This window comes from Spinacia oleracea, chromosome 1 (assembly GCF_020520425.1).
Source record: "Spinacia oleracea cultivar Varoflay chromosome 1, BTI_SOV_V1, whole genome shotgun sequence".
Taxonomy (NCBI): Eukaryota; Viridiplantae; Streptophyta; class Magnoliopsida; order Caryophyllales; family Amaranthaceae; genus Spinacia; species Spinacia oleracea.
The window spans coordinates 64,409,250-64,418,857 of record NC_079487.1 but is presented as its reverse complement, the minus strand read 5'-3'; the positions used below and the strand labels follow the sequence as shown (position 1 = coordinate 64,418,857).

Sequence of the window (9,608 nt, the reverse complement as noted above, 5' to 3'; positions counted from 1 at the left end):
AAATAATTTTCAATCAAAGGGGCACAGGGAAGCATGATTTTGCATTCATCGGAACGTATTTTTATTTTTATTTTTGTTTTTCAAAGCGATAAACTAATCTAGAAAACAATCACACACCAAAATAAACACATCAAAATAAGTAAATGCAAAAATGAAAAGAAAACATACCTAATATGTACAGGTAAGTGAACACCCCCCAAGCTAAATCAGACAATGTCCTCATTGGCTCAAGGGGTACCGAACCATCTCCATCATCCTCAACATCATTGATGGCCTTGACCATCATCACCATCATCACCACTACGACCACCATGACCGCTAGGGCCCTCTCCATACCCACCGTAATAGTGGGTGGGTGTGAAAGTGCCCATGGCACCGGGAGCTTCATATCCCTCCGCGGGATAGGTAAACCAGGAAGGGTGCTGGGCATCTTGAGGAATATAGCCCTGCCTGGCGTGCTGATCATAAACGGGAAACATGGCTCTCTGGTGATCACTCTCAAGTGATCAAATCTGATCTCGAGCCTGTCCAACCGCTCCTGAATGGAGCGCTGCTCCTCCTCTGATGTCGGGCCACCCTGTGGCCTCCCCTCATCCTCACGACGCCCCCTCCTAAAGTAAGTGCGGGGCTCGGGCTGAAACTGGTGGGGCTCTGGCTGGGGGTCGGGTTGGGGCTCAGGCTCCTGCTCTTGCTCAACCCCAACATACAAATAGTGAGCCTGGCCGGGTCTAAAACGGGTGCGGCCCTGAGGATCAGGCAAGGTGAAAATCCTGTTCCCCTCAAACATCCAATACATGGCACCCGGGCGAAATAACCCGTGCTCACCCTGCAAGCGGCGAAGCCCAACAAAATAGGCCAAATCCAGCAAGTTGTTACCCAATACCGGTATCTGGTTGGCCTATACAAACCCCACTGTGGCCATAGCAATGTGGGTGATCAACCCACCAATGGTGATGCGGCTGGTGTTTGAGCTAGTGGCTACTGAGTAAAGGTGGGATGCCATATGATGGGCCAAATTCATTGTATACTTATCCTCCCCCTCTAGCACATAACCACCCAAAATCTCCAACTCCGTGCTCCTAACATTCTGGTTCTCCTCCCTTCCACAGATGGTGAACCCCAGAAATCTGTAAAATACAATGGGGACAGGGTGTTGAATCCTAGAAGCATGCAAGTGTTGCATACTACCGGGATCACTATTTCCGGTCAGCTTTCCCCACATTTTATTATTGTTATGAGCATTCCCAACCTTCATACTGGGGGTAGTTGACAAACCAAAAATCCTACCAAAGTCATCAATACTCAAATGCACATCACGGTTCATCAAACAAAAATGATCCGAAGACACATCCCTATAACCATTCTTAAGCAAATACAAAGAACTCAAGAACTCCAACGTTAATCGCCTAAAAGTAAGACGCAACATACTATACATGCTTTTCATACCGACACCATAGAAGACTCGTTTGACATCATGTTCAATACCCATTTTATGTAATGACTTTTGACAAATAAATCGGGTTGGAATTACCTCCCTCTTTTTGAGGTGGGCTAGTCGTTCCCACTGCCAATCCGTAGTGATGATAATATCCGGAAAATCCCGGTCAGATTCGAACTGGGGCGGCGGCGGTGGTGATGTCGGCTCACGAGCCCGGCTTGTAGAAGCCTCTCGTTGATTCCTTGCTTGGATGGTGCAATTTCTCTTAGGACGGTTAGCGATGGTTGAAAATCTGAGTTTTTTAAGGTTTTTGGGATTTTGGGTTAAATTGGGGATTATGTGGAGAGTGGAAGAATTTGAAATTAATTGGGTGGAGGTTGTAGAGGATGATGAGAGGAAGATTTTGATGTAAGGTATGTTGGATTTGGTGAAGAAATGAGTTGAGGGTTTGAAGTTTTGTGGAGTTGGGGTTTAATGGAGGAAAGAGAGAGAAAAGAAGTTGAAGAAGAAGATTAGAATGAAGGAGAAGTGAGGCCCGTGCTCTTTTACGCGCAGAATTGCATTCCGCCCGATCGGGCAGCAGCTCGCCCGATCGGGCGAATTTTACCCTTTTTCTTGCCATCGACACGCGCCCGATCGGGCGCTCCTCGCCCGATCCGGGTCGGGCGATTTGCGAATTGTCTCCAGATGTTCATTCTTCAACTCAGATTTCCTCCCCCAGCCTTCATATGACGTCATCAATAACCGCCCGATCGGGCGAAATTTCGCCCGATCGGGCATTTTACTGGACAACCGGCCCGATCGGGCAACTTTCGCCCGGTCGGGCGAAATTAGATTATTTTGCAAACGTTGGTACGCGCCGATAAGGTGCTCCTCGCCCGATCCGGATCGGGCGATTTACAGGATACTCGGTTTCAGCTATAATTTCACTTTTTCGAACTTGGAGCCTTAGGCCTGCACACTATAAAACACCCAAACGGCGTAATTCCCTCCTCTCACCTCTCCAATACCAAAAAACACACACTTAAGTAAAAATTACACTAAAAACACACAAAACAAAGCAAAAATTGAAAAATTATACTACTGAAAGCGGTAAATGGATAGTGAAGTACTCATCCCCCAGTTAGATTGATGCAATGTCCCCATTACACAATCCCAATTTACTACGCAGAAACGAAAGGAAGGGGATGAGAGCCACGACAACTCATCGAATGGGGGCACCAAAAATGGTGTCATCTGGTGTCGAATCAGTTGCCTTGGATGAGCTATGTGGCGCGGAAAGTGACAGATCGCGACCCCGATCATGAATACGGTGCCCACCGTTGACAGAATATTCGGCCTTTTGTGTCACAAGGTCATCAAGCTGTGCCCCTTTTTGAATCCATGCTAAAGAGTTGATACTCCGGCCACCACCACCTGCAAAGCAATTCGAAACACGTGCTTTCTCCGAAGTGTGGTCAGAGTTAGTATGAGTCAATTTATCATTGAAATAATCATTAGACACATTGACACCATAACATGACTCCTCTATCATGGGACTCTTAGCAACATGGTTTAAATTGAAAGTAACTTTGTTATCCCCCACATTTAAAGCCAGCTTGCCATTTTTGACATCAATGATTGCCCCTGCGGTGTGTAAGAAGGGTCTACCTAATATAATGGGAATCTTTCTGTCCTCTTCCATGTCCAACACAACAAAGTCAACAAGAATAAAAAAATTTATATACCCACTCTAACATGCACATCTTCTTGAACACCTAGGGGGTATTTCACAGATCGGTCAGCCATTTGCAGAGTTATGTTGGTAACTAACACTAGCACCTAAATCACATAAAGCTTTGTCAATAAAAAGATTTCCAATGTTACATAGGATAGAGAAACTCCCAGGGTCCTTCAATTTGGGTGGAGACTTATTTTGTAGTAAGGCACTACACTCTTCAGTAAATGCAACAGTCTCCACCTCACTGAATTCTCTCTTCCTAGTCAAGATGTCTTTCATGTATTTAGCATATGCAGGTACTTGAGTAATTAATTCAGTGAAAGGGACTGTTACCTGCAAATTCTTTACCACTTCTAAGAACTTACCAAATTGCTTGTCTAACTTGTTCTTAAGCTGACGGTGAGGGAAAGGAAGTTTGATAGGTGGGACTTGTATCTCAACTTTCTTCTCGACCCTTGTGCTAGCTTCCTTCTCCTTGACCACCTTCTCGCCTTCTTCTGGCACAACATCACTGACAGACGCTTCAACATCTCCTTTAATAGTCATAGGCGGCCCATCATACTCATATCCACTCCGCAAAGTGACAGAATTTACAGACTCTCTGTTCTCGGGCTGTGAAGGGAGATGACCTTGGGGTCTCTCTACAAGAGTAGTAGCCATTTGTGCCAACTGTGTATCAATGATCCTATTATGAGCAGTAAGAGCATCAATTTTGGCATCCTTTTCGCTCAGAGACTTCTGCATTTGCAACATCATATTCCTCATCTCTACAATTAGCATAGGATCAGACTGTGTGGGTTGAGGTTGTGGTGGTGGAGGGGATGTGTTTTGTCTAGGGAACCCAGGTGGTCCACTAGACTGCTGGTTGTAGTTACTCCGCGGTTGGTATGATTGATGTGGTGGTGGTTGGTAGGGTTGTTGTGGTGGTGGAGGATGTTGAATCTGATGGGGGTTCTGGACATTAGTACTCCTATAGCAGGGGGTTATTTTTATACCCCTCATTGTAAGAGTTGGAGTACGGATTATTCTGCTTGTAGGACTGGAATGCATTACATTGTTCGATAGAGCTCCTACATTCCTGTGCATAATGACCTTGCACCCCACAACTATCACAGACATTGGTAAATTGGGCACTCATTGTAGAAACACTAGCATGTAGGGCGGACTGAGAAGATGCAGTTTGCATATTATCAAGTTTGTGATGTAGGGAAGTAAGCTGAGAAGTAAGTTGTTCAATAGAATTCATCTCATGCTTAACACCCCGGTCAGCAAAGCCTCTAGGATTCCCATATTGGGCACTATGAATGGCCATCTCCTCAATCACCTCCAAAGCTCTAGGCACATGGAGTTGCATAAATCTCCCACTAGCAGCAGAATCTAGAATAATTCTAGACTCGTTACCCAGACCGTTGTAAAATTGTTGGATCAAGAACCAGTCACTCAAACCGTGGTGTGGGCACTCTCTCTGCAGATCCTTGAACCTTTCCCAGACTTCAAACAAGCTCTTGTCTGCCTGTTGGGTAATGGAAATTATCTGATCCCTCAAACGAGCCGTCTTCTCAGGTGGGAAGTATTTCACATAGAAAGCAAGAGCCAAAGAATCCCAAAAGGTGATTCTCATAGCTGCTTGGTTGAGCCCGTTAATCCATAGCTTTGCCTTCCCACTCAATGAAAATGGAAAGAGCATCTCCATAGTCTGCTCTGGCGTTAGATTCTTCTGCTTAACAGTAGCGCAATATTGAATGAAAGACTGAATATGGAGATTAGGGTCTTCACCCTTTTCCCCACCGAATTGGTGTCTCTCAATCATATTTATCAATTGGGGTTCAATCTTGAAATTCTCGACCGCAATAGAAGGCATGATCGCCTTAGGAAGCACAGACATACTTGGCTTAGAATAGTCTGTAAGCCTTGGCTCAGGTGGTGGTGTTCCGTCACCCATCTCTGAATCTGTATGGAATAGATTGCCACTCAGATGGTCGGATTCAGAGTCCGAATAGTCTCTCAACTGTTCAACGAATCTACGCCGTCTACGGAAGGTCCGTTCAGGTTCAGGATCAAACGAAGTCAAATCGCTGGTATGGACAGTCTTGGGCATAAACAAGCAAAACTAGAAAACAGTCGTGAGATCCGATATCAAGGAACGGGAGTTCCTTGAGAAGTAACAAACAATAATCTAGAAATAACAATTAATAACAGAAAATTAAACCGTTTCCCCGGCAACGGCGCCAAAATTTGACAGGCGAACGTCGTATCACCTTATCAAAAATAAACCTAAGTCCACTAGCTAGGTAGCAAGGGAAGTCAGGATCGAATCCACAGGGAAACAGTGTTCTTTCTATTACTAAGAATAAATCTAGACTATTGGGAACAGGAAAGTTGGTTGATTTGTATACTAAGCTACGACAATAATTAAACGAATGAGAATTCAGATATTAAAGAATCTAGGGCATAGGTTCACCAACGAATAACTATCCATGATGATAAACAATCGACAATAATCAATAAAGTAATTATTTAGACTAGCATGCTCTCTCGAATCGATACTAATCATAGACTTAGAATTAACGGGCTCTCGCTACGTATTAATCCTAATTCCACCTATTGACACAAGCCTAAACATCAAATTGCATCTCTCGAATCTTAACTTGATACTGCTAGACTATCACAATTAAACATGCGCAAATCTAATCGCATAGTAGAATAAACCAATCAATAGGAATCAATTACAATATCACCAATCAACAATATTCAATCATCCCTTCATAATTATTCATGGATCCCCAAACCCTAGAAATTAGACTACTCACACATGTTACCAATAAACAAAGCAATTAATATGATTGAAAACATGATTAAAGCAAACAATAAATTAAAGTAAAAAGAAATACCTAAATGAAGAACAATGAAATAAGAAAGCTTGACTTTTTGATTGAAAATAAAAACTAAGTCTTGGAACAAATTTTGAGAGAATAACTAAGCTTAGGAAAATAAACTAAGTCCTTAATACTTGAATCAAAGATGTCTACTAATAATAAAAGGGCTAATATTTATAGTTTGCCCAAAATACAAGCCAAAAACCGGAAATAAAAAACGCGAAAAAGCATCAGGGGTTGGTGTCGCCCGTTCGGGCGGCGCTTCGCCCGATCGGGCGAACTACTCGATAGTCGGCCCGATCGGGCCGAATTCCGCCCGATTTGGCGGCTGCGAAAAGCTCAGATGGTTGCCCTGCAGGATGCCCGCTCGATCCGGACCGGGCGAAGCCCGCCCAATCGGGCGCTTGTTGAAGGCTTAAACTCCTTTTGTTTTCGCCCAGTCTTCTCATTTCGCCCTCAGCTCAAAGGGCGATTTGCAAAAGTCATGATCCTTCGCCCATATCACCGAGTCTAACTCCCGGGGCTCAACCATAAGCATCTAAGGCTCCCGAAAGTCGACGATAGTGGTCCCGAATTTCCTCGGGCTCATGTAGTGGCCTAAATCATCATGAAACGGGTCTAAAAAGACCAATTTCTCACCAATTAATCCTGAAACTCAAGGCACACTCAATAATACAGATTAGTACTAAAAACGGCTCCTAAGAGCCCATTTGATGCATAAAAGTACTAAGGGGCGGGGGTAAAACTCTATATAAAACACACATATCACCTACACACCAAAGAACTCAACGGGTTATTAGCAATTCTTCTAAAGTTTCCTGCAAATCTCAACAACTATAATTTCCTGTTTAATCACAGAAACAATTCAAAACATAACTTCAACGATTCCTTCCCTTAAAGTCTAGACTAAGCTTCTATTAGTGACGAGAAATTTAATACATAGAAAATCAAATACCAGATTTTTATGGACTTCACACGATCAATGTTAAATCCAGATTCTGATTTAAAATTAAATACAAAAATCAAATAAGAAAAGGGGTGAAATGAAGCTCACCGGTGATGAGAAGTAAGCCGGATGAAAGTTGCTTAAAAAGAACAATTATGTTCCCCTTTAATCTCCCAGACAAAACAATTAACATTGTCCATACTCACCCTAAAAGTAAATAGATTTATCCATTGAAAAACTAATTATTATCAACAAATTGCAAAAAAATCCAACATTTTTTTTAATAAAAATATTAAAATGGGGGAACCTGAGCTTAGCACGTTTGGCTAGGTCGTATTCTCCGCCTTTGCTGGTGCACAAAGTTGGGTGGATGGGTAGGGACAACGACGTCGTTTTCGCTTTGATGGACAATGCCGCCGTGTCTGCTTTGATTGCCCGGAAACCTCTTAGATCAGATGACTTTTCCGATTCTTTTTACCAGATCTGGGTTTATGCTAGTGTTTTGCTTCTTTTGATTGTGGGTGATTGTGGATAGTAAAAGCGAGAGAAATGAGAGGAGAGAAATAAACTCTAGAAATATTAGGCATTTATTTTCAGATAAAAAACCGAGCAGACAACCCACCGGAGACTGAGCTTTACTTCTTCGAGATGTCTCCTTCTTCTTCACGGCGGAACTTAGGGTGCCATTTTTCACATAGCTTGATTTTGAGAGAAAATGAACAAATTAGGATGGGTTAGTGAGAGGAGGGTTTGTATGAAGGCAGAAAATCGGTTGTGATGTTGTTTAAAGGAGATATTGAAGATGTTGAGGTTTCAACAATGGAGATGGGAAAGAAGAGGGTGAGAGAGAAAGAGAGGGAAGGAAAGGGAAGGAGAGAAGGCGAGAAAGGCGAGAAATGAGGTGGGGTCTGGAGTTCTACTGTGAGAAAAGGACGTTTATGGATAATACTATGGTTACGTCGCTGTTTAATATTTGAACGACGTAAATTACAGGTAAATTGCATCGTTGATTAATTAATCTGTGACGCAAATTACAAAAGGACTTGTATCAGGTACATTTGCGTCTTTTAATTGTATAGTTGCTACGTACTCCCTCCGTATTTATTTAAGGGATACACTTGCCTTTCCCGGCCGTATTTATTTAAGAGATACACTTGCCATTTTTATTAACTTATCAATCCCACCATCTAATTAAATAATAAATCTAATTTACCCTATGACCCACGATACTATTAAACAAATAATTTTCATAAATCCACCCCACCTCCCACCCCCAAAATGGCATGGTCCCCACTTGTTTAATTATTAAAATATCTACCCAACCCCACTTGCTTTATTATTTTATTTCATTCAATTCTTCTTCTTAATACCCGTGTCCGGCCAAGTGTATCTCTTAAATAAATACGGAGGGAGTAATTGATATTTTAGAACTAAAATAAGTCGTTTTGTATCGGTCGTTTAAATGTGCGACGCAATTGAACCGACGCAAATGAGTGTTTTTGTACTATAACTAGCTTTTAAGCCCGTTCATAGAACGAGCGGTTGTATAGTGGTTTTTCAGATGTCTTTTGAAGTTTTAATTAGTGAATACTTGTGATTTTTGGTAATATATGAATTAAATAGAGGTGTAATTTGAAGGTTGGAAAAATATAAAAATTTATGTTGAATAAATATTGGATGTTAAAGGGGTGGAATGGAAGAGACTAATGAGTATATTAGACTATTAATAACTTGATGTTGAATAAGGAAAATGGAGTGGAAGAGACATTGGAAGTTGTAAATCATAGAAACAATAAAGAAAAATTGGAAAAAAAAAACAAAATGATGGATGAAAGGAGAGATGCCATATGGCTTCTAATAATGAGATGCCACATGGCTTCTAATAATGAGATGTCACATGGCTTCTAATAATGAGATGTCACATGGCTTCTAATAATCTATGGTGTTCCTTTTTAAATACTAGGTATAGATTATATTTAACTTCCATTTTCTTCATCTAAGCTCACATTTTATTCATTTAACTTTAAATTATATTTATTTAACTTCAAATTTTATTCATTTAATTCACTTTTTTATTTCTTTTTTTATTTCCACCTTCTTTTTCGTTTTCAAACCGACTTAATTACGAAAATATCATGTTATTTAGACTATTCACAAATCGCAATTATTGATAAATTCTTTTCGTTTTTTAACTCTAGCCTTATTGTGGATTGAAAAAATACAAACTACGTTTTGCAGAAAAAAGGAAAAGGAAAGGATAAACAAGGAAGGAAGTCTACGCAAATTTGGCTCCACCAAAGGCAGATTTTCTACAGTTGAACACTAAGGGGCTTGGAAGGGTCTTAATGAAGCATGTGGAGGTGATGTTTTCAGAAAACGTTTGGGTGACCCTTGTCATTGTAGATGACCCTTTAATTGAAGGTCTGAGTTAACTTCGAAACTCGTTGGTAGAGATTAAGTAGTGTATGGTAAGTCCTCTCAGATCAAGTTTATGCATGACCATCATTTTTCTTTTACCATTAGACTATTACATCATTGATATCCATTAAACATATCAAGTTACTTTTTATTTTATTTTTATTTATTTATTAGTCCGTGCCAGTGCTAATGCACAAGACTTTTAGAAAA

The 9,608-nt window shown here is 41.2% G+C and overlaps 1 pseudogene; it reads left to right on the top strand.

Annotated features, from left to right (window-relative positions):
• The first annotated feature begins 4,600 nt into the window (after nucleotides 1-4,600).
• Nucleotides 4,601-4,700, top strand: LOC130466620 (uncharacterized; annotated as a pseudogene).
• Nucleotides 4,701-9,608: the final 4,908 nt, after the last annotated feature.